The sequence below is a fragment of the Hypanus sabinus genome, chromosome 5, assembly GCF_030144855.1.
Source record: "Hypanus sabinus isolate sHypSab1 chromosome 5, sHypSab1.hap1, whole genome shotgun sequence".
NCBI classification, from domain to species: domain Eukaryota; kingdom Metazoa; phylum Chordata; class Chondrichthyes; order Myliobatiformes; family Dasyatidae; genus Hypanus; species Hypanus sabinus.
In genome coordinates, this window is record NC_082710.1 from 114,275,714 (window position 1) to 114,297,831 (window position 22,118).

Below are 22,118 nucleotides of genomic sequence, written 5' to 3' on the forward strand. Positions count from 1 at the left end.
TATGGCTATCAAATTACATACCCTGTTCAATTATTAATCATCAATTGATTTCTGCTGGCACCGCTCAACAGTTTTAGGGGTTTGACCTAGTTTTACTCTGAGTGGGTTTTGGGGGGTTTGCAGGTACCAACGAATTCAGGCCCTGGTACCTCCAACTCCAAAATCTTCTTTAAATCCTATGAAAAAGTGTTCCATTCACACTGTTGAATCTTCCAGAACAATTTAAAGTGACCGTACCTCTTAACTCAAAGCTTTTACAACTGAATTTCAATTAAGAAAACTATCAAAATGTCAAAGGAAAGCCCTTTTGCCTAAAAGATTGCTAGAGATTTTTTTTATATGCAGTCAATGAAAAGAGGAAAAGTTGTCCTTACCACCAGAGGAAACAAAGCATTCTAACATAGCATGTCCAGCAGTCTAGAGAGAAATCACTCAGATTGACAAATATTATTGTCTTAGGTCATGGTCACAGTGTGACAAATCTCACAATAATAGACTGAGAAAGACAAGAATGTACAAAGCTTTTCATTTCTGCACTGCTCATAATCTAGGGTATGAGTCCTGGTTCCTTCCTCCAGCTCTTCCTTGAATTGCAGCCTTCGCTACCCAGCACAGCAGTTAAGAATAAAATACACACTCACATTTCTGCTTTTTTTCCTGTCTCTCTCATGGAAAGCAAGGATTGCTACATGGTATTAGATCCTATTAATAATCAATGGAGGTATAACTAATGTACTGCTTGGGGGTTACTGTATATGTGTACATGCCCTCTTCTCACTGCTACCAGCAGGAAGGAGATAAAGAAGACAGAAGGCAGACACTCAGTGATTGAGGACCCACTACATCCTCTCTGCCATCTGATTCCTAAATGGATATTGAACCCATGAACACTACCTCACCTTTCCTTAGATTATTTCTGTTTTTGCACAATTTTTAATCTATTTAGTTATACATATATACTTACTGTAATTGATTTACTAATTTATTACTTATTTTTCTATATTATCATGTATTACATTGGACTGCTGCTGCTAAGTTAACAAATTTCACAACATATGCCAATGATATTAAACCTGATTCTGAAATGATGCTAATAGATCTTTTGCAACACTTGTAATTTCTTGATAATTTTTAGGGACTTATACCAGAAGTTTTTGTCCTGTATTTCAAAGTTCCTGAACTTTGAAATTGGGGTGCCACTATAGCGTAGTTCAGGGTGTCAGAGTTCATAGTTCAATTCCAACTCTGTCCGTAAAAGGTTCGTAAGACCTTCTCATGAGTGTAAGAGTTCCCTCCGAGTACTTCAGTTTCCTCCCACGCTGCCACTTCACATTACTCTGTATTCACTATTTCTCAGATGTTCCCCCATCACAGGGTGAGGGGGGGAATAGCAAGTTTTTACCCTTTCATCACTTTTAGGACCAAATTTTGATCCCTAGTACATCACAAATACACACATTGTGTGCTTCCTGTAAAAATCAAGGACAAATCTACATTTTGATGAGGTGAAAGAAAACATTTCTCCTTTGATCTTTTTTTAATGAGCCTATGTTATTCCTCTTGGTAGAGCATTCTCAAAATAGTCCAGAGTTTGCCAGTACTCCTGATCAGCGAAATGACGGAAACAACCAAATGTCACTCTCTGGTACCTTTACCATCAAAGGCTTAATAAACTCAAAACAACTTTAATGAGGTTCCAAATAAACACACAAACAGCCCAAGGTGACTAAGATTGTGGCAGGAATCCTTTTCAAATATTACCGATTCATGCTCATTCCAGAGGTCTCTGTCTCTGTGTAATTGAACAAGCAAGAATAAGAATCTTTAAGTATGTTTTATGTCGATATAGGGGCATGCTTATCAGTTCGGTGGGAGTTACATTTCCGCACACTACTAACACAAATATTCCAATCAAAGTTGTTGCACGTCCAAAACTTGGGCAAAAACCAATGACATCTCAACTTCAAAAACAAACAAAAGGGGATGCAGTTGTTGATATTAATGTGAAAACAATACAGAAGACCACTGATAAAACTATCTATTATATTGGAAGTGCTGAATTCCATAAAATAATTTGAAGAGTTAATCTGCTTGTCAAATTCTATAACTGTTCTTATATATATACTTAATTTTAGATAAAGAATGAAAAGCAAATCTTCACACAAATTTCTCAGTTGTTTCCCACTCATAGAATTATGGAACACGATAGCAAAGAAACAGGCTCTTCAGCCCACCTAGTCTGTGCTGAACCATTAATATACCTCTTCTCATCGCTTGCACCCAGACCATAACCCACCATACCCCTCCTGCCATATACCTATCCAAATGTCCCTTATATGTAGAATACAATCCTGCATCCACCACTTTAGCAGGCAGCTCATTCCACACTCTCACCACCCTCTGAGTGAAGAAGTTTCCCCTCTTATGTCCCTTAAACATTTTACCTTTCAACCTTAACCCCTGAGCTCTAGTTGCAGTTTCACCCAACGTCAGTGGAAAAAGTCTGCTTGCATTTACCCTATCTATGCTCCTCATAATTTTGTATATCTCAATAAAAAATCTTCCCTCAATCTTCTACATTCTTATAGATAAAGTCCTAACCTATTCAATCTTTCCCTATAACTCAGGTCCTCAAGTCCTCCATCTTACTTACATCTTTTCTGTAGGTAGGTGACCAAGGCCGAAGACAATACACTACTCCAAATTAGGCCTCACCAACATCCTATACAATTTCAACATAACATCCCAACTCCTGTACTCAATATGTTGTTTTATGATCACCGATGTGCCAAAAGCTTTCCTTATAACTCTATCTACCTGTGACACCACTTTCAAGGAATCATGGACCTGTATTCCCAGATCCCTCTGTTCTACTGCACTCCTCAGTGCCCTACTGCTCATTATGTAAGACCTACAGTGGTTGGTCCTTGCAAAGTGCAATACCTCACACTTGTCTACATTTAATGCTTTTTGTGTGCATGTAATTATTAAAATATTTTAAGTTTTATAGGAGACAGAAGTTTCTGCATATATAAACAAAATCATTAATGTCCAAAGTATATTTAGCTCTTCCAATTTTCCTTTCATAAACCCTTTTGCAGTTTAATAAGCTTATAAGTTTTAGAAACTGCTGAATAATGTCATCATTCAGACTGAAAACAATTTATATCATGGCGAGCCAATCAAAAACAAAATCAACTAATGGGCACATATCTCACAACAAAATCTATAGGAAGTATTTCACTAAGTCTTAAATAAATTGTAAGTGCCTGAAAGCTAACAGACATTATTTTCAATCTTCCATACATCAGTACTGGGCTGTTTATGTTAACATTAATTTAACACATCTTGTATCAGTTTAGTTTATTCCAAAGAAATGTATGGCGGGTCAGGGAGATGGTAAAAGTGTTCATCTGGTGGAAATGCAATGCTGATGTTGGGGGGGGAAAGACAGTTAAAATGTGTTAGGTAACTTCCTACATGTGCTGTGCTGATGCTGCTGACAATAGTTTAATCAGTTCCTCTGAGAAGACAGCAATGACTTTTGGCTACAAACACCGCATTCTTTAAAAATGCATTTTATGGTCCCATTATTCATTTGGTCCAAGCTGTAATTTATCTGGTGGGCTGAAGTGCAGAAACCATGAGGCTTTGTCACTAGATGCAGACAATGGAAAGGCGATCTACAGCTGGAAACAGGCCAAATGTTGAGTTTCTTAACTGTATTTTTAAATTTACTGCTGTCATGGGAAAAGAAGGGCTCCTTTGGTACCCACTGGACCTTCTCTGCCCATGCTTCTCATTTCCAAGCCTAAAATTCTCAGGAGTTAAAATTAAAATTAACTCAGGAGTCAATAGTGCCTTGGCCTACTATAGCAGAAGTTAGGTGTGGTGGGTGATAGCAATGGAAGTTGCCACTCACATTAAATTGCCAGCCTAATTTGAAATCCATTAAAATAAGGACTAAGAAACTTACAGCCTCATAATCGAATAGCACAGAAGCAGGAACTTCAGCCCATCACTCAAATGCTGACCCTTCTGCCACTGCATTAATCCTAGTTGCTTACTTTAGGACCATATCTTTCTATGCCTTTCCTATTTCAGTGTCTATCTAAAGGCCTTATTGGACATCCCAACACAATTCTGATCTGGGCTACTTGCTCTATTTGTTCATTTAAATAGCAAGTGTAACATTTCCAAAAATAATTGCAGGGTGCGTGAAAAATTATTCTTATACCAAAATATTATCAGGTATATTCTTAATTCTTGAAAGTGTGTAGATTAATGAGCATGTAGCATTTAAGTGCATTAAAACTGACAATATGTCAGGCCGCGACCTCCAACTTTGCAAGTTCCAATTAGATCAAAGCAGTCTACAAAGCAACGTTCTCGAGAGAGCTGAGGCTCAGAAGGTGAGTAAGTCAGCAGTGTTACTGTGTAAGGCAGAGCAGGGGTGGTGTTGTATTAGAGGTAGATATGTCTTTTAGCTCCTACTTCTATGTCCCCTCTCATAACCATCATTCTCACATCTATCCACTCTCCCCTGGTGGAAAAGAGCTGGTAAACACTTGGTTGTCAGTCATATGGGTTATGAGTGATTAAGGCTATGTGCTTACATAACCTAATTAAGATGGAGAATGAAATTAAATTGTTTGATTAGTAGGTGACTTTCTTGAATAGATACAGTCCCTGTAATTAATGTGCTTTTATAATGCATTCAACTAAGAAACTTTTCAAGATTTGACCAGTGATAGTGAAAGGAGAACAACAAATTTTCAGTTCGGAACCGTGTGCAACTTGAAGAAGAAATTACTGGCATTACCAAGCCCACACTGCCTTAACCTTCTGATAGACGTGGTCACAGATTTAGGAAGTGGTGTCTATGTAGATGGTGTATAAGTTTAGTGCACTTTCTATATAAAACACATAGAACTACAGTGCACCAGTGGTTGAATGGAATGCTCATCTAGATTGGCAAAGAGAATATTCAATGATGAGATTGCTTCAGCTTTGATTATACTGATGTTTTCTTAAAACTTGTGAGGTAAAATCAATGCACATAAATAAAAGATAATCCATCACTCTCCATTATTCTATCTTGAAGATGTTGGTCATTTTTTCTTCTGATCCTATTCATAATAGTATTTCTACATCAACCTCTCTACTTCCCAAAATAACAATGATTTTGCTATTTCAAGTACCAGATAGTTTAACATCCTTTTCTTTGGTGTGTATCCTTCAAGAATTACATTTTGGATAGTGCCTCAGTATTATTTGTTTATCTCAGGTCAATTTTATTGTCATTTAACTATATACATGGGTACAACATATATAATCATATAAAGTATACAGAAACCATGGTGTAAAGCACAATAGTACACATAACACACAATGACTTATGAAGGAAAGGATAAAGCTTGCTTCACAGAACACAAATACATCATGTTATTAAGAGCTTCTTTTGCTACCACATAACTAGCAATTGTAAATGATAAGTTTACAAAACTTTCCTGTAGTTCTTGACTGGGCAATGTGACACAAGTGCACATTTTATCTTATTTCATCAACAATTCCAAATCCAACCTGCCAATCCAAATTGCTCAGCAGGATAGAATATACTATGGTTTAAAACTCATAACTATGAGCATGAGACCATCATCATTGAAGATGAGAGCAACTAAAGTGTACTGAACATATACAAAACCCTACTGTTGAAATATACACTCAGTAACTACTGAGTGTATGACCATGGTCTTCTGCTGCTCTAGCCCATTTGCTTCAATGTTCAAATTGTGGGTTCAGTGATGTGCTTCAGCACATCACTGTTGTAACAGATGGTTATTTGAGTACTGATGTCCCCCCGTTTTTCAAACATTCGCTTTACAACACCTCGCTGTTACAAAAAACCTACATTAGTTACCTGTTTTTGCTAACAGAAGGTGTTTTCACTGTTACGATAAAAGGCAGCACAAGCGCCGAGCAGCCAAGCTCCTCCCCCCGAACTGCATTCTAGCCGACATTGCTTAAACACGTGCCTGTGAGCATAAGTGATGAGTTCTAAGGTTTCGGAAAAGCCTAAAAGAGCGCATAAGGGTGTTCCACTTAGTGTAAAACTAGACATAATAAAGCATTTTGATCGTGGTGAACGAAGTAAGTATATAGTGAGTTTGTCTAAGGGTTTGTGGAAGTTGAGGAAGACGATGTTGAAGAGGTTTTGGCATCCCATGACCAAGAACTGACAGATGAAGAGCTGATGAAGAGGAAAGGATAACAATTGAAGCCAAACGCAGTAGCAAATGGCCCGAAAGTGAATTCGTCCAGGAACTGAACGTGAAGCAACTGCGTGAGATTTTTGCTGCGATTGACAATGCTGCAATGATTGTAGAAAAGCGTGACTTTAATTTTGAAAGGGTACTTAGGTTTAGGGTATATTTGCGGGATGGTTTGAGTGCTTACAAAGAACTGAATGATAGAAAAATGCACGAGGCTAAGCAGTCAAGCATACTTGTCGTTTTTCAAGCCTTCCACATCAGCCACAGCAGACATGAACCTCAATCTTCGACATCGAGGCAGGCAGACATAGAAGAAGGTGACCTATCTGCCCTGATGGAAACAGACGACGATGAGGTGACATCCCAGAGTCCCACCACCCCAACCTCCCATAACTCAGCCTAACACACCATCATCAGTGTGCTCACTGTCTTCCTGATTCCGGTAAGTGAAACTACACTGTACATACATTATTTCTATGTTATATAGGCTGTGTATTTTTATGTGTTATTTGGCAGCTTCATAGTTTAAAGGTTACTGTAAAGAGTGCTTCTGCTAGAGCACTTGCGCCGTGTGTTTCTGCCAAGAGCGATTGCACCAAGCCTTTCTGTTGAGGGCGCTTGCGTGAGATTTTCGCTGCGGTGGACATGCTGCAATAATTGCAGAAAAGTATTCCTACTTTATATAGGGTGTGTATTTGTCAGATCATTCCTGCTTTTACTATATATTACTGTTATTTTAGCTTTTATGTGTTATTTGGCGTGATTTGGTAGGTTATTTTTTGGGTCTGTGAACGCTCACAAATTTTTCTCATAAAAATAAATGGTAATTGCTTCTTCACTTTACGACATTCCGGCTTACGAACCGTTTCAAAGGAACGCTCCGCCTTCGAATAGCGGGGGAGGCCTGTAACTGGAATGGTGGAGCAGACTCAATGGGCTGAATTGTCTGATTCTTCTCCTATGTCTAACGGTCTTATGGTCTAACAGCTTACCTTTGGACATATGGATAGTGAGATTAGTTCATTAATTGTTGATTTTCTTCCGTACCCCTCCTTAAACTTGCAGTTTTCTAATGCCTATGCCTCCACAGGAGCTTTTATCCATGAGATGGTGCTGAAGGAAGCCACATTAAGATGTTTGCGGGTGTACCTAATAAAGTGTCCGCTGAGTATATTTTTTGGCGCATTAAATATAACAAACTTTATTACTTAAATATTTCATATTGGTGAGCTTGCATTGATTATTTGATTACGTGTGTGCTTTCAACACTTGCAGGGATAACTGTGAGGCCAACTTAGCAACACTCTGGATAAGCTATCTTATGTATTGAATTAAAAATCAGCTGCATAAGTACATTCTAGCTGGTACCTGCAAACAATATATTCAGACTGAATGTAGACAAAATTGCAACTTGTTCACTCGTAGAGAAAACTTTAAATTAGAGAAACTTGTTGATGTATTTTGTAGAACAATAGTTGATAATTTTTCTTACTACCTTGAAAACAGTTGATCCTGAGCTAAAATTATTACACTTTTTTAACAAGTTGGAGACAATGTGGCCCATCAAGTTAATGCAAGTTCTAAGAATAATCACATCAGTCGCACTCCCCTCTATTTTTTCATGCAATCCATTCTTGTTCACATTCCCATCAATATTCCTCACTTCCCTACTTCTTTATTCTCCACTGTTCACCTAGACCAGCAGCAATATTCAGGAGCAAATTATGTTTCCCTCCGTTACATCTTTTACAATCCCAGTAATTCCGTTTTTATTTGGGGTTTTTCATGTCACATTGTCACAATTTCTCCAAGGAGCTTAATTATCTATCCTCATTAATAATTAGATGAGGCTGGACTCCAAAGATTTAACTTAATCTGTTGCTGCAGGATCATTTATCTCCATAGGGTCTAATAATGAACTATATTTCTCACATATCATCTTCCGTTCTGGGGTCACCACAGACCATCTGGTGAGGTAGTGAGGTAACAGGATGTCCCCCTGCCTTGTAAATGTTGAACTGATAATACTGAAGCTAACATCAAAAATGAAACACTGTTTTTAATGAAATTTGATTCTCCTCTGCAACATACTTGTGAACTTAGCATCCTTCCTGTCCAGGTCGATTATGAGATGTTCTTCCTCTAATCTGCTGGCACGCATATTGAATTCACTAACTTCCGGTAACTTCTCCACCTTCTGTCCCTTTTCTTCCTTTTCTCTCTCCCCCTGATCCACCAGCCCTTGTGACCTTCTCATTTCCCTCATTACCACCCTCTTCTATTGCCCATCACCCACATGTCCTCCCACTGGTTTTCTTCCTTGCCATATCCTTTAATCTATGCACCTTTCCCTCTGATCAGATTCCATCATCTTCAGCCCTTCATTACTTCCACTTTATCTCATCCCAGATTTCCTCATCCTTCTCACTTTCCCCTCTCCCTCATCTTCCTCTCACCCCTCACCCAGATCTATCTATCACCTGCCAGAAGTCCCCCACCCTTTTTATGGGCTCTCTCTCCCTTTGCTTTCAGTCCAAATGAAAGGTCTTGACCCAAAACTTTAACAATTTTCTGTCCAAAGGTCTGCCTGACCAAGTGAGTTCCTCCAATGCTTTGTGTGTTGCTCTGGATTCCAGTAACTCCAGTCTCCTGTCTCCCGAGAGTTTAGGCAGGCCCTATTTGGTCAGAAACCACGTTTCTGGTTGGCACATGGAAGGAAGGGTGCAGAGATGGTGCAGAAAATATTGCTTGAATTGGAGAGTATTAGTTATAGGGAGATGTTAGACAAACTTGGATTATTTTCTCTGGAGCGATGGGTCTGAGCAGAGAGCTGATAGAAGTACATGAAATTATGAGAGCCCCAGATACAGGACATAGTCATAATCATTTTTTCCAAGATGGAGACATCAAATATTCAAGCGGATAGGTTTAAGGTGAAGGGGAAACATAGAGTCATAGAGAAGTACACCATAGGTGGCCCTTTCAGCCCATCTAGACCATGCCAAGCCATTGAAACTTCCTGACTTGCACCAGAACCACGGACCTCCATACCCCTGCCACCAATGTACCAATCCAAACTTCTCTGAAATGTTGAAATCAAGCTCACGTGCACCGTTTGCACTAGCAGCTCATTCCACACTCTCACCACCCTCTGTACGACGAAGTTTCCCCTCATGTTCCCCTCATTTATGAGCGAGGTAAGTTTTATTACATAGAGACTGGATGGCTCCTGGAATGTGCTGCCAAGGAAGATCCTGGAAGCAGATACAACAGGATTATTGAAGAGCCATTTAGTCAGGCACATGAATAGGTGAGGAATATGCAGTAGGCAAAAGGATTAGCTAGTCTGATACCTTGGCTGATGTTTGTTACACTATGCCATGTTCTAAACTGAAAGCTGTATGCTGACAGGATCACAGGGCTTGAAGGCTATGGGAGCATGTACAGTGCACATCAATCCTGGTAGACTGAAATTTTTGAAAGATTGGTGGCTTGATTACAAAACTTAAAAATGAGGGTAATATATTTCTGATCAGAGTCAAACAGACAAAAAAAAAACAAATGAAAGTGGAGTATGATGCAATTTTAAAAAACTGCAGATGCAGGAAATACCGAAATTGCTCGGTCACTCAGGTGTCTGCTGTGACAGGCAAACAGAGTTAATATTTCAGGTCAGTGGCATTTTATGATGAGATGCTGTCTCCTTATAGATTCAGGCTGTTTCTAAGCCAATAAAGGCAAAAAATTATTTAAAGCAAATTATGCTGTCATATTCATGAAACCACAAACCACAAGCATTTTAAATACAAAATTCATTATTGACTTACATTTTGGCAGCAATCTGTACAGACTGTTAATAAAATCCAGCACTTCTGCCTTCATGTATATGACTAAAAATGTCAGTATCTGACCACACATATGTGGTTGAATTTAAACCTGGTTTATGTGACTGACTCTCAAAAGTCATTTGGATTGTCATCTTGTGTGACCCTACAAAGAAGCTGTGTACTACTGGTTTATTTCACATTTCTTACGTTTGCATGTTGCTGTTTAGTATACATGTACTTCTGTGCTATAGCTTCAGAGATTAACAATACCTTTGTTGCTGCCCCGATTGCTCTTCTGTTGCTTCATTGAAAGAGATGCTCAGAGTACAGATGGAAACAAATGTTATTTAACTCTACTCAGTTCCTTTTTCATATTACTATTTTCCACAGTGGTTCATCTGACTAGTCTTGACTAATCTGTTGGAGTTTTTTGAGGGTGTAACAGGGATGTTAGACAAGGGTAAGCCAGAGGATGTTGTGTAACTAGATTTTCAGAAGGCATTCAATAAGGTGCCACATAGGAGATTGGTGAGTAAAATCAGAGCTCATGGCATTGGGGGCAGGGTTTCAACATGGATAGAAAACTGATTGGCAGATAGAAAGCAAAGGGTAGCAGTGAATGGGTGTTTCTCGGACTGGCTGACTACTGGGGTACCATAGGGCTCTGTATTGGGACCACAGCTCTTTACGATTTATGTCAACGATTTAGATGAGGGCATTGAGAACTATATCAGCAAGTTTGCTGATGATACTAAACTGGGTGGCAGTGTGACATGCGAAGAGGACCTTAGGAGAATACAAGGAGACTTGGATAGGCTGGGTGAGTGGGCAGATACTTAGCAGATGTCATTCAATGTGAATAAATGTGAAGTTATCCACTTTGGAAGCAGGAACAAGAGGGCAGAGTATTGTCTGAACGGTGTAGAGGTAGGTAAGGGAGAAATGCAAAGAGACCTAGGAGTCCTAGTTCACCAGTCAATGAAGGTGAATGAGCAAGTGCAACAGGCAGTGAAGAGGGCAAATGGAATGTTGGCCTTTGTTACAAGGGGAATTGAATACAAGAGCAAGGATGTCCTTTTGCATTTGTACAGGGCCCTGGTGAGACCACACCTGGAATATTGTGTACAGTTTTGGTCTCCAGGTTTAAGGAAGGACATTCTGGCAATTGAGGAAGTGCAGCGTAGATTCACTAGGTTGATTCCTGGGATGGCAGGGCTGTCTTACGCAGAGAGATTGGAGAGATTGGGCTTGTACACACTGGAATTGAGATAGAGAGGGGATCTGATTGAAACGTTTAAGATAATTAAAGGATTTGATAGGATTGAGGCAGGAAATATGTTCCAGATGTTGGGAGAGTCCAGTACCAGAGGGCATGGATTGAGAATAAGAGGTCAGTTATTTAAAACAGAGTTGAGGAAGAGCTTCTTCTCCCAGAGAGTTGTGGAGGTGTGGAATGCACTGCCTCGGAAGACGGTGGAGGCCAATTCTCTGGATGCTTTGAAGAAGGAGCTAGATAGATATCTGATGGTTAGGGAAATCAAGGGATATGGGGACAAGGCAGGGACTGGGTATTGATAGTGAATGATCAGCCATGATCTCAGAATGGCGGTGCAGACTCAAGGGGCCGAATGGTCTACTTCTGCACCTATTGTCTATTGTCTATTATCACAATTTAATTTTCATGTTACTACCAACAGCCAGGACAGAATCTTCTAATAGTCATACTGCTTCATGGGAAATAACATGGAATTCATGGCAGTAGGGAGAAAGGAATAGCTTAATTTAGGAGAAATGTAACTCACAGTAAACCAGCAAATTTCACTAACTTCTCATCAGCTTTCTTCTTGCTATATATAAATAACAATTTTCCTCTGGCTTTTAACTCTTTGAACTGCAAATTATTTCATTATCCAGCCAGTCTCCATCAATGAGAATAAGTTCAAATCCATTAGCTACGAATAACATATACAATATAACCATATAACAATTACAGCACGGAAACAGGCCATCTCAGCCCTTTTAGTCCGTGCAGAACACTTACTCTCACCTAGTCCCACTGACCTGCACTCAGCCCATAACCCTCCATTCCTTTCCTGTCAATATACCTATCCAACTTTTTTTTAAATGACAATACCGAACCTGCCTCTACCACTTCTACCGGAAGCTCGTTCCACACAGCTACCACTCTCTGAGTAAAGAGTAAAGAAGTTTCCCCCCTCGTGTTACCCCTAAAATTTTGCCCCCAACTCTCAACTCATGTTCTCTTGTGAATATTGTGTCACAAGTGGCAAAAACTTTACAACTGATTATCATATCCACATTTTATGATACATTTGGCACCTCTGTGAATTCCTGAAATGAATCCTGACTTGAAACATTTATTTCATTAATACAGTGTGTGGCCAATGTTCTATGAACGTGTCCGTGTCGATAAGAATGTTCATCTTTAATGTGTTGGGTTTACATCACTTACACGATGTTTCAATATTCAATAGCAAAGACAAAGTCTAGATGAATATATTTAGATAGTTCTGGAAGCTAATGATTAAAAAAGATAGGATTTGTCAAGAGCAATTAAAGAAATAGAACTGATGCAACAAAATCAGTTATGGATTGTGAACTGAAATTCATTGCCAATCACGGCAAAGTTGTATAGATTTGCTTATCAGCATAACAGGAATTCATATTCTGCACAACAAACATTGTAATCAATTATTTAGTGTCAGAATAATAACCAGTATCTGTTGGTTTGTTACAGCTGACTTGTACTTTTTTCTCCAAGTTGATTTAATGGATTCATGCACAAACAATAAATCTGATCTGGTTTGTATCAAGTCTGCACAGAATGAAAACCCATTTTTTAAGGATAATAATAATCTGAATGAATGCTTTACTGCTAAAATCCTGTCTGCAGTGATATAACTGTTAACAAAATGGTGCACTCTTGCTTTCTTGAAAAATGACTTTGTATTACTGTAGATTTAGCATCTGCCAATTATTATACTTGCTTGGCAGTGAAGAAAAAGAACTGAAGGCTAAATTTGATTGTGAAAATAGTGGAAAGGTTTGAAGTATCCCACAAAGTTGTTAAACAGACCAAAAAACTTTCAAAAAGGCAAAGAAGAGAGTTATTGACTTCAGGAAAACTTACACCATTCACAGCCCTCTTCATATCTTCGGCACAGCAGAGGAAGTTGCCAGCAGTTTCAAATTCCTGGAAGTGCACATCTAGCAAAACCTCTCATGGCCCCAGTACACACCCTACACAGTCAAGGAAGCTCACTAATGCCTCTACTTTATGAGGAGACTGTTGAGAGCTGGACTACGCACATCAATACTCACAGCCTTTTGCAGATGCACAGTTTAGAGCATCCAAACATGCTGTATTGCTGTGTGGTACAGAAGCTGCCCTGTGGCAGATGGGAGAGCTCTACAACAGGTAGTTAAACCTGCCTAATGCATTACCAGCAACAGCCTATCTGTCATCAAAATCAGAATCGGAATCCGGTTTAATATTGCTGACATGTGTCGTGAAATTTACTGTTATGCAGACAGCAAGGACATACACGCAGTGCCCACTTTATCAAAGTGGGTACAGGAGAGGACTTCTGCTGCTGTAGGAAATCCACTTCAAGATTTTTAGTGTTGTGCATTCAAAGATGCTCTCCTGTACACCACTGTTGTAATACGTAGTTATTTAAGTTATTGGTGCCTTCCGGTCAGCTTGAACCACTCAGGACTTCGATGTTGATGAATCCCCAGGTAACTTGAAAGGACTATGACAACCAAGATCCTGGTGAGTGAATGGGCACAATGGAACTGAGGTCTCAGTAAATTGACAGCAAACATAACCTATTGAGTCAGTTTGCTGAATGCATAAAACTCTGATAATCCGTAGTCTGAAAGACCAATGGTTTGCCATCTGGTTCATAGGTAATATCTGTCATGCGCTCGTTAACTCACCAAGGCCCTGGTCTTCACACCCCTCTCCTATTCAGCAAGACTCATTTCTCAGACACCCTATTTCACTGCTCCAGTTAACTCAGGGGGCTTAGAACACTGAAAGTCAACTCATTTATATTCCAGTCAACTAAGTTTTCATTATCTGAGGCCTGTGCTGTTCACTAGATGTTTATATGCATCTGACGACATATCACTTACACAATTTCACTCTCGGACTAGATTTTCTGATGCTCCATATAATTGTGGCTAAGGTAGTTCATCTAGCATGCTCCCTGATGGATCAAAGAAGCTGAGGCTGTTTCACTTGGAGCAGATGAGGTTGCATGAATGGTATAGACCGGGGTTTCTCAACAGGGGTTCTGTGGAACCCCATGATGCCATAAGAGGTCGCAAGGGGTTCTGTGAGAGATCCTGATTAAGAAAAGATTAAACATTTTTTGAACTTAGTGCAACGCATGATGCTAGCGCTCACAGTGGTGGTCAGTGACTGATCAGCCCCATTAGCAATCTCATTAGAGGTCTCTCAGCCCAGTATGACAGTGCGCAGTAGGACCATGCTTATTTGGTTGAGTCCACTCTCAGTTTTTGACGCAAAATAGGGAGGCCATTGATAGTTGGTGAGTGCTGTATTGCATGGAGGGGAGGACAGTAGGCTGATGAGGAGCATTAAGTGCATTTTCTGAGTATTGGAAGGACTTATCCAACTTGAGCTGTGCTGTCAGCCTCTCCCCCCAAATTACTCCCCCGGCTTCCCACTATGAGCTGCCAACTGACCGATGGCAGCGAACAAACTCTATTGGTGTAGTGGAAAATAGGAGGATAATTTTCATTCTAAAGAAGAAATGTTTACATGCCACGACTGGCCTGCCACTTTGCTGTTGTTGTAAACATTGCAAAAAATGCATTGCGTATGTTAGAAATCAATGGTATTGTGAGGTTTTTGTACTTCTTGCATTTTTCACATTCATTTATATAACATGCCATTCATTTTTATATTTTATTAACCATTGTGTTAGGACAAGATGCAGTAGGAGAAACTGAAAAGGTTCCACTCTCAAACAATATGTTAAGATGACATATTGATGACATGTCACATGCCACCAAAGAAGTTTTGCATGATAAACTGAAAAACAACAGCTTCTCTATCCAGATTGTTGAGTCAACAGATTTCACCAATAAATCTCATATTGTTGCATGATTTGTAAATTATGGTGAAATTCAAGAAAATGTTTTCTGAATTTCTGCAAAGAGCTTCCTGAAACAAGCAAAGGACAGGATATATTTAATGTTTTGTCTTCATCTCTGGAAACAAAAGGTCTGTCTTGGAGGAACTGTGTTGGTATCTGTATTGATGGTGCCCCATCAGTGGTCGACTCCATGAGAGGTTTCATTTCTCTTGTAAAAAAAAAGGAAAATCCAGACATCATGACACACTGCTTTCTTCACAGAGAGGTGCTGATGTCAAAAACTCTTGGACATTAAATGAAAAAAAAGCTCTGCATGATGCTACAAAAATGGTTAACTTTATGAAACAAAGTCCAGTTCACTCAAGAATGTTTAAAGCACTGTGTGAAAACCTGGATAAAGAGCACACTAATCTCTTGCTACATACATAAGTCCGATCACAAACAAGAGAAAATCTGCGGAGGCTGGAAATCTGAGCAACACACTCAAAATGCTGGAGGAACTCAAAAGGCCAGGCAGCAGAGTACAGTTGGCCACCCGAAACGCTGACTGTACTCCTTTCCTAGCTGCTGCCTGGCCTGCTGAATTCCTCCAGCATCGTGTGTGTTTTACATACATAAATTCAGTGGCTTAGCAGCAGAAGATTTCTCAACAGAATGTTTGAACTACAAGGTGAATTGCAGGTGTACTTTCAAGAAAATAGTAGGCCAGATTTTGCTGTGTGCTTTGAAAATGAAGAATGGCTGCAGAAACTAGCCTACTTAGCAGACAGTTTTCATCATATGAACCAGCTGAACAAGTCTCTGCAAGGTCCTGGAGAAAACGTTTTGACTTCAAGTGACAAGATTCTTGGATTTAAAAAGAAACTGAATCTTCGGAAAAATCATGTTACAAAAGGAAATCTTGAAAAACACTAAACACTGCTGAGTGAGGAAGGATATCAGAAAGTCTTGAGTCTTATTGAAAACAGAAATTTATTATTTTTGTCTAATGAGTTTTTAAAATTCATGAAAAGGAACGGAAGAGATTAATAAGCTAAGCTTAAACTACTGACGGGTCTCGGCCTGAAATGTTGACAGTGCTTTATCCCATTGATGCTGCCCGGCCTGCTGAGTTCCTCCAGCGTTTTGTGTGTGTTGCTTGGATTTCCAGCATTTGCAGATTTTCTCTTGGTTAAGCTTAACTACCTGTTTTTTTTTCCAAGAAAGGTTGGCTAAACATTCATTCTCTACTTAAAAGAACATTGACCATTACTTTTGAATTATTATACAGGCAGTCACCGGGTTATGTACGAGTTCTGTTCCTGAGTCCATATTTAAGTCGCATTTGTGCGTAAGTCGGAACAAGTATATACGGTATTATTTAGCGTCAGTTCGTCAAATGTTTGTCTTAGTATATAGTATATATTTTACCTTTCTATGCAAATAAAACACTTAAGAAACATATGTATTCCAATAATTAAACCACTGTGTTGCTTAGTAATAATCTAAAGAGCAAACACGAGGAAATCTGCAGATGCTGGAAATTCAAACAACAACATACGCAAAATGCTGGTGGGACACAGCAGGCCAGACAGCATCTATAGGGAGAAGCGCTGTCGATGTTTCAGGCCAAGACCCTTCGTCAGGACTAACCGAAAGGAAAGATAGTAAGAGATTTGAAAGTAGTGGGTGGGGGGGAAATGCAAAATGATAGGAGAAGACCGGAGGGGGTGGGATGAAGCTAAGAGCTGGAAAAGTGATTGGCGAAAGTGATACAGAGCTGGAGAAGGGAAAGGATCATGGGACGGGAGGCCTCAGGAGAAAGAAAGGGGGGGGGAGCACCAGAGGGAGATGGAGAACAGGCAAACAACTAAATATGTCAGGGATGGGGTAAGAAGGGGAGGAGGGGCATTAATGGAAGTTAGAGAAGTCAATGTTCATGCCATCAGGTTGGAGGCTAACCAGCTGGTATATAAGGTTCCTCCAACCCGAGTTTGGATTAATTTTGACAATAGAGGAGGCCATGGATAGACTTATCAGAATGGGAATGGGACATGGAATTAAAATGTGTGGCCACTGGGAGATCCTGCTTTTTCTGGCAAACAGAGTGTAGGTGTTCAGCGAAACAGTCTCCCAGTCTGCGTCGAGTCTCACTAATATATAAAAGGCTACACCGGGAGCACCGGACGCAGTATACCACACCAGCCGACTCACAGATGAAGTGTCACCTCACCTGGAAGGACTGTCTGGGGTCCTGAATGGCGGTGAGGGAGGAAGTGTAAGGGCAGGTGTAGCACTTGTCCTCCCTCACCACCATTCAGGGCCCCAGACTCTGAACAATAATTCCTCAGATATATAGAATGATAGCAGTATAGAAAGGAAAGCTGAGCAACTTAGAGAATAATTTCCAAATTTCTATGTTCAGTGAAGGGTGTTCTGTGACATTCAGTCTAATAACACAGACCGTTATTAACCTCACTGTTACTTCTCCACCGAATCACAGCGCAGTGTTAGAAATGATTTTGTACATCAGCTGCAAGTTAAGGGGTCAATATGTGCATTTCGTGCAAGACTTGGAGGAGACAATATTTGTCATGCAAGACATGCAAAATGCGTTGCACAACGGAATTACCAAACTAGGTCTTTGGTAATAAACTGCGTTTACAAAAGTTTATGAGAAAGTAAATAGTGCATTCAGTACAACTTCACTGCCTGTACTTTGACCTAATTCTGCCACAGCATATTGATGTGTCTAATCATGCTGTGTGGAGCATATGCATAGCACACAGCTGATAAAGTCTCTTTCCCTTATGCTTATGCAACCTTGATTCATCACCACCTTGACTGTGCTGACAGGACTTCAGATTTTCATGAATGTCATCTCAGTGAAATGACTAGCCACGTGCCTCCAACAGCCAACGAGGCATTCAGATGAGCAGTGAGGCAGAGATCAGGACATCCTGCCTAAAGAGACCATTTCATATACTTCTGAGAAGGACAATTTCAATTTATCAAAGATTACACTGCTTTAGCGAGCTCAAGCCGCTTGGACCACTTAAGGCCAAAATCTTTAAGTTTTATTGGAAGAAATCTTCCTTTTCCCAGGCCTGTGCTGTTGACTAATGTTTATATGAATTTGAAATGCAGAAGTGATGTCAATCATATGTTGTTTGCCCTGTAGAGAATTATAATATCTTTAATGTACAGAACAGATCAAGTCTACTAAATTACTGCCTACTTTCTAAAATACTCTAAATGATATTAAGTATCTTCAGCAATATATCCAATATGATGTGCAAGCATCATACTAATCACATCATAAAAATACCAGACAATGAACACCTCACAAAAAATCCCTGTGAAATTCAATGGCTTTACAATTGTAAGGGCCACATTGTCAGTTTCTTAGGAACAAGAAGGCTGCAGGAGAATGGCTGATTTTTCAGAGCAAAGGGAGTTTTTTACTACTCGGGGTAAAAGAGAGGCGAGACAGCGCAGGCACATGACGTCAGCCACTGCAGCGCGAAGGGTTTAAAAAGACTACCATAACCAGCAGGCAGCGGAGTGACAGGCAGCAGAGCGGTAGGGCTTTGGCTCAACGGGTTTAGGCAGTAACGGGATGAGGTGAGGTAGGTTTAACTGTGTTATTTGCAGAAAGAAGGAAGTGTGCACGTGAGGCCAGTTTTCTGTGCTCAGTGTCAGATGTGGGAGGTCCTGGAGTCTCCCAGCCTCCCGGAAGGCCATATCTGCACCAGGTGTGTCAAGCTGCAGCTCCTGAGGAAACTGGAGATGCAACTCGATGATCTTCGACTATTCAGGGAGAGCGAGGAGGAGACAGTGAGGAGTTATAGGCACAGGTGGTCACACTGGGGCCATTGGAGACAGACAAGTGGGTCACAGTCAGGAGGGGGAAAGGGGAAGAGTCAGGCACTAGACAGTACCCCTGTGGCTGTACCCCTTGACAATAAGTACTCCTGTTTGAGCACAGTTGGGGGGCACAGCCTACCGGGGGGAAGCGACAATGGCAATGCCTATGGCAGAGTCTGGCCCTGTAGCTCAGAAGGGTAGTGAAGGGAAGAGGAAAGCAGTAGTGTTAGGGGACTATAGTTCGGGGGTCAGACAGGTGATTTTGTGGATGCAGGAAAGAAACTCAGATGGTAGTTTGCCTCCCAGGTGCCAGGGTCTGGGATGTTTCAGATCACGTCCAAGATATCCTGCAGTGGGAGGGAGAACAGCCAGAGGTTGTGGTACATATTGGTACAAACAACATGGATAGGAAAAGGGTGTAGGTCCTGAAAAAAAGACTACAGGGAGTTAGGAAGGAATTTGAGAAGCAGAACCGCAAAGGTAGTAATCTCGGGATTACTGCCTGTGCCACACGACAGTGAGAATAGGAATAGGATGAGGTGGAGGATAAATGCGTGGCTGAGGGATTGGAGCAGGGGGCAGGGATTCAGATTTCTGGATCATTGGGACCTCTTTTGGGGCAGACGTGACCTGTACAAAAAGGACGAGTTGCACTTGAATCCCAGGGGGTCCAACATCCAGGTGGGGAGGTTTGTTAAGGCTACTGGGTATTTAAACTAGAATTGTTGGGGGGTGGGAACCAAACTGAAGAGACTGGGGAAGAGGAGATTAGCTCACAAATAGAAAAAGCTTGTAGACAGTGCAAGAGGGAGGATAGGCAGGTGATGGAGAAGGGATGCGCTCAGACCAAATGTTTGAGATGTGTCTATTTTAACACAAGGAGTGTTGTGAACAAAGTGGATGAGCTTAGAGCATGGATCAGTACTTGGAGATATGATGTGGTGGCCATTACATAGACTTGGATGGCTCAGGGAAAAGAATAGTTACTTCAAGAGCCAGGCTTTAGATGTTTCAGAAAGGACAGGGAGGGAGGCAAAAGAGGTGGGGGCATGGCACTGTTGATCAGAGAATGTGTCATGACTGCAGAAAAGGTGGACGCCATAGAGGGATTGTCTACAGAGTCTCTGTGGCTGGAGGTTAGGAACAGGAAGGGGTCAATAACTTTACTGGGTGTTTTTTATAAGCCGCCCAATAGTAACAGGGATATCGAGGAGCAGATAGGGGAACAGATCCAGGAAAGTTGTAATAATAACAGAGTTGTCATGATGGGAGATTTTAATTTCCCAAATATGGATTGGCATCTCCCTAGAGCAAGGGGTTTAGATGGAGTGGAGTTTGTTAGGTGTGTTCAGGAAGTTTCTTGCCACAACATGTAGATGGGCCTACAAGAGGAGAGGCTGTACTTGATTTGGTATTTGGAAATGAACCTGGTCAGGTGTCAGATCTCTCAGTGGGAGAGCATTTTGGAAACAGTGATCATAATTCTATCTCCTTTACAATAGGTTTGGAGAGAGGTAGGAACAGACAAGTTAGAAAAGCTTTTAATTGGAGTAAGGGAAATTATGAGGCTATCAGGCAGGAAATTGGAGGCTTAAATTGGAAACAGATGTTCAGGGGATATTTGTGTAGAGTTCTGTGTAGGTACGTTCCAATGAGACAGGAAAGTTATGGTAGGGTACAGGTGTACAAAGGCTGTAATAAATCTAGTCAAGAAGAAAAGAAAAGCTTACAGAAGTTTCAGAGAGCTAGGTAATCTTAGAGATCTAGAAGATTGTAAGGCCACTAGGAAGGAGCTTAAGAAGGAAATTAGGAGAGCCAGAAGGGGCCATGAGAAGGCCTTGGCAGGCAGGATTAAGGAAAACCCCAAGGCATTCTACAAGTATGAGAAGAGCAAGAGGATAAGATGTGAAAGAATAGGACCAATCAAGTGTGACAGTGGGAAAGTGTGTATTGAAGTGGAGGAAATAGCAGAGGTACTTAATGAATACTTTACTTCAGTATTCACTATGGAAAAGGATCTTGGTGATTATAGTGCTGACTTGCAACAGACTGAAAAGCTTGAGCATGTAGATCTTAAGAAAGAGGATGTGCTGGAGCTTTTGGAAAGCATCAAGTTGGGTAAGTCGCCCGGACCGGACGAAATGTACCCCAGGCTACTGTGGGAGGTAAGCGAGGAAATTGCTGAGCCTCTGGCATCATCAATGGGGATGGGAGAGGTTTCGGAGGACTGGAGGATTGTGGATGTTGTTCCTTTATTCAAGAAAGGGAGTAGAGATAGCCCAGGAAATTATAGACCAGTGAGTCTTACATCAGTGGTTGGTAAGTTGATGGAGAAGATCCTGAGAGGCAGGATTTATGTACATTTGGAGATGTATAATATGATCAGGAGTAGTCAGCATGGCTTTGTCAAGGGCAGGTCATGCCTTACAAGCCTGATTGAATTTCTTGAGGGTCTGCCTAAACACATTGATGAAGCAAGAGCAGTAGATGTAGTGCATATGGATTTCAGCAAGGCATTTGATAAGGTATCCCATGCAAGGCTTATTGAGAAAGTAAGATGGCATGGGATCCAAGGGGACATTGCTTTGTGGATCCATAACTGACTTGCTCACAAAAAGGCAAAGAGTGGTTGTAGACGGGTTATATTCTGCATAGAGGTCGGTGACCAGTGGAGTGCCTCAGAGATCTGTTCTGGGACACTTGCTCTTCGTGATTTTCATAAATGACCTGGATGAGGAAGTGGAGGGATGTGTTAGTAAGTTTGCTGATGACACAAAGGTTAGAGATGTTGTGGATAGTGTGCAGGGCTGTCAGAGGTTACAGCGGGATATTGATAGGATGCAAAACTGGGCTGAGAAGTGGCAGATGCAGTTCAACCCAGATAAGTGTGAAGTGGTTCATTTTGGTAGGTCAAATATGATGGCAGAATATAGTATTAATGGTAAGACTCTTGGCAGTGTGGAGGATCAGAGGGATCTTGGGGTCGATGTCCATAGGACACTCAAAAGCAGCTGCGCAGGTTG

General features: G+C 40.8%; 1 protein-coding gene across 9 annotated transcripts in view; it reads right to left on the bottom strand.

The window, feature by feature from the left end:
* The window catches only part of LOC132394341 (glypican-5-like), an 855,183-nt gene that overhangs the window by 427,754 nt on the left and 405,311 nt on the right, over nucleotides 1-22,118 (bottom strand). The window lies entirely within an intron of this gene.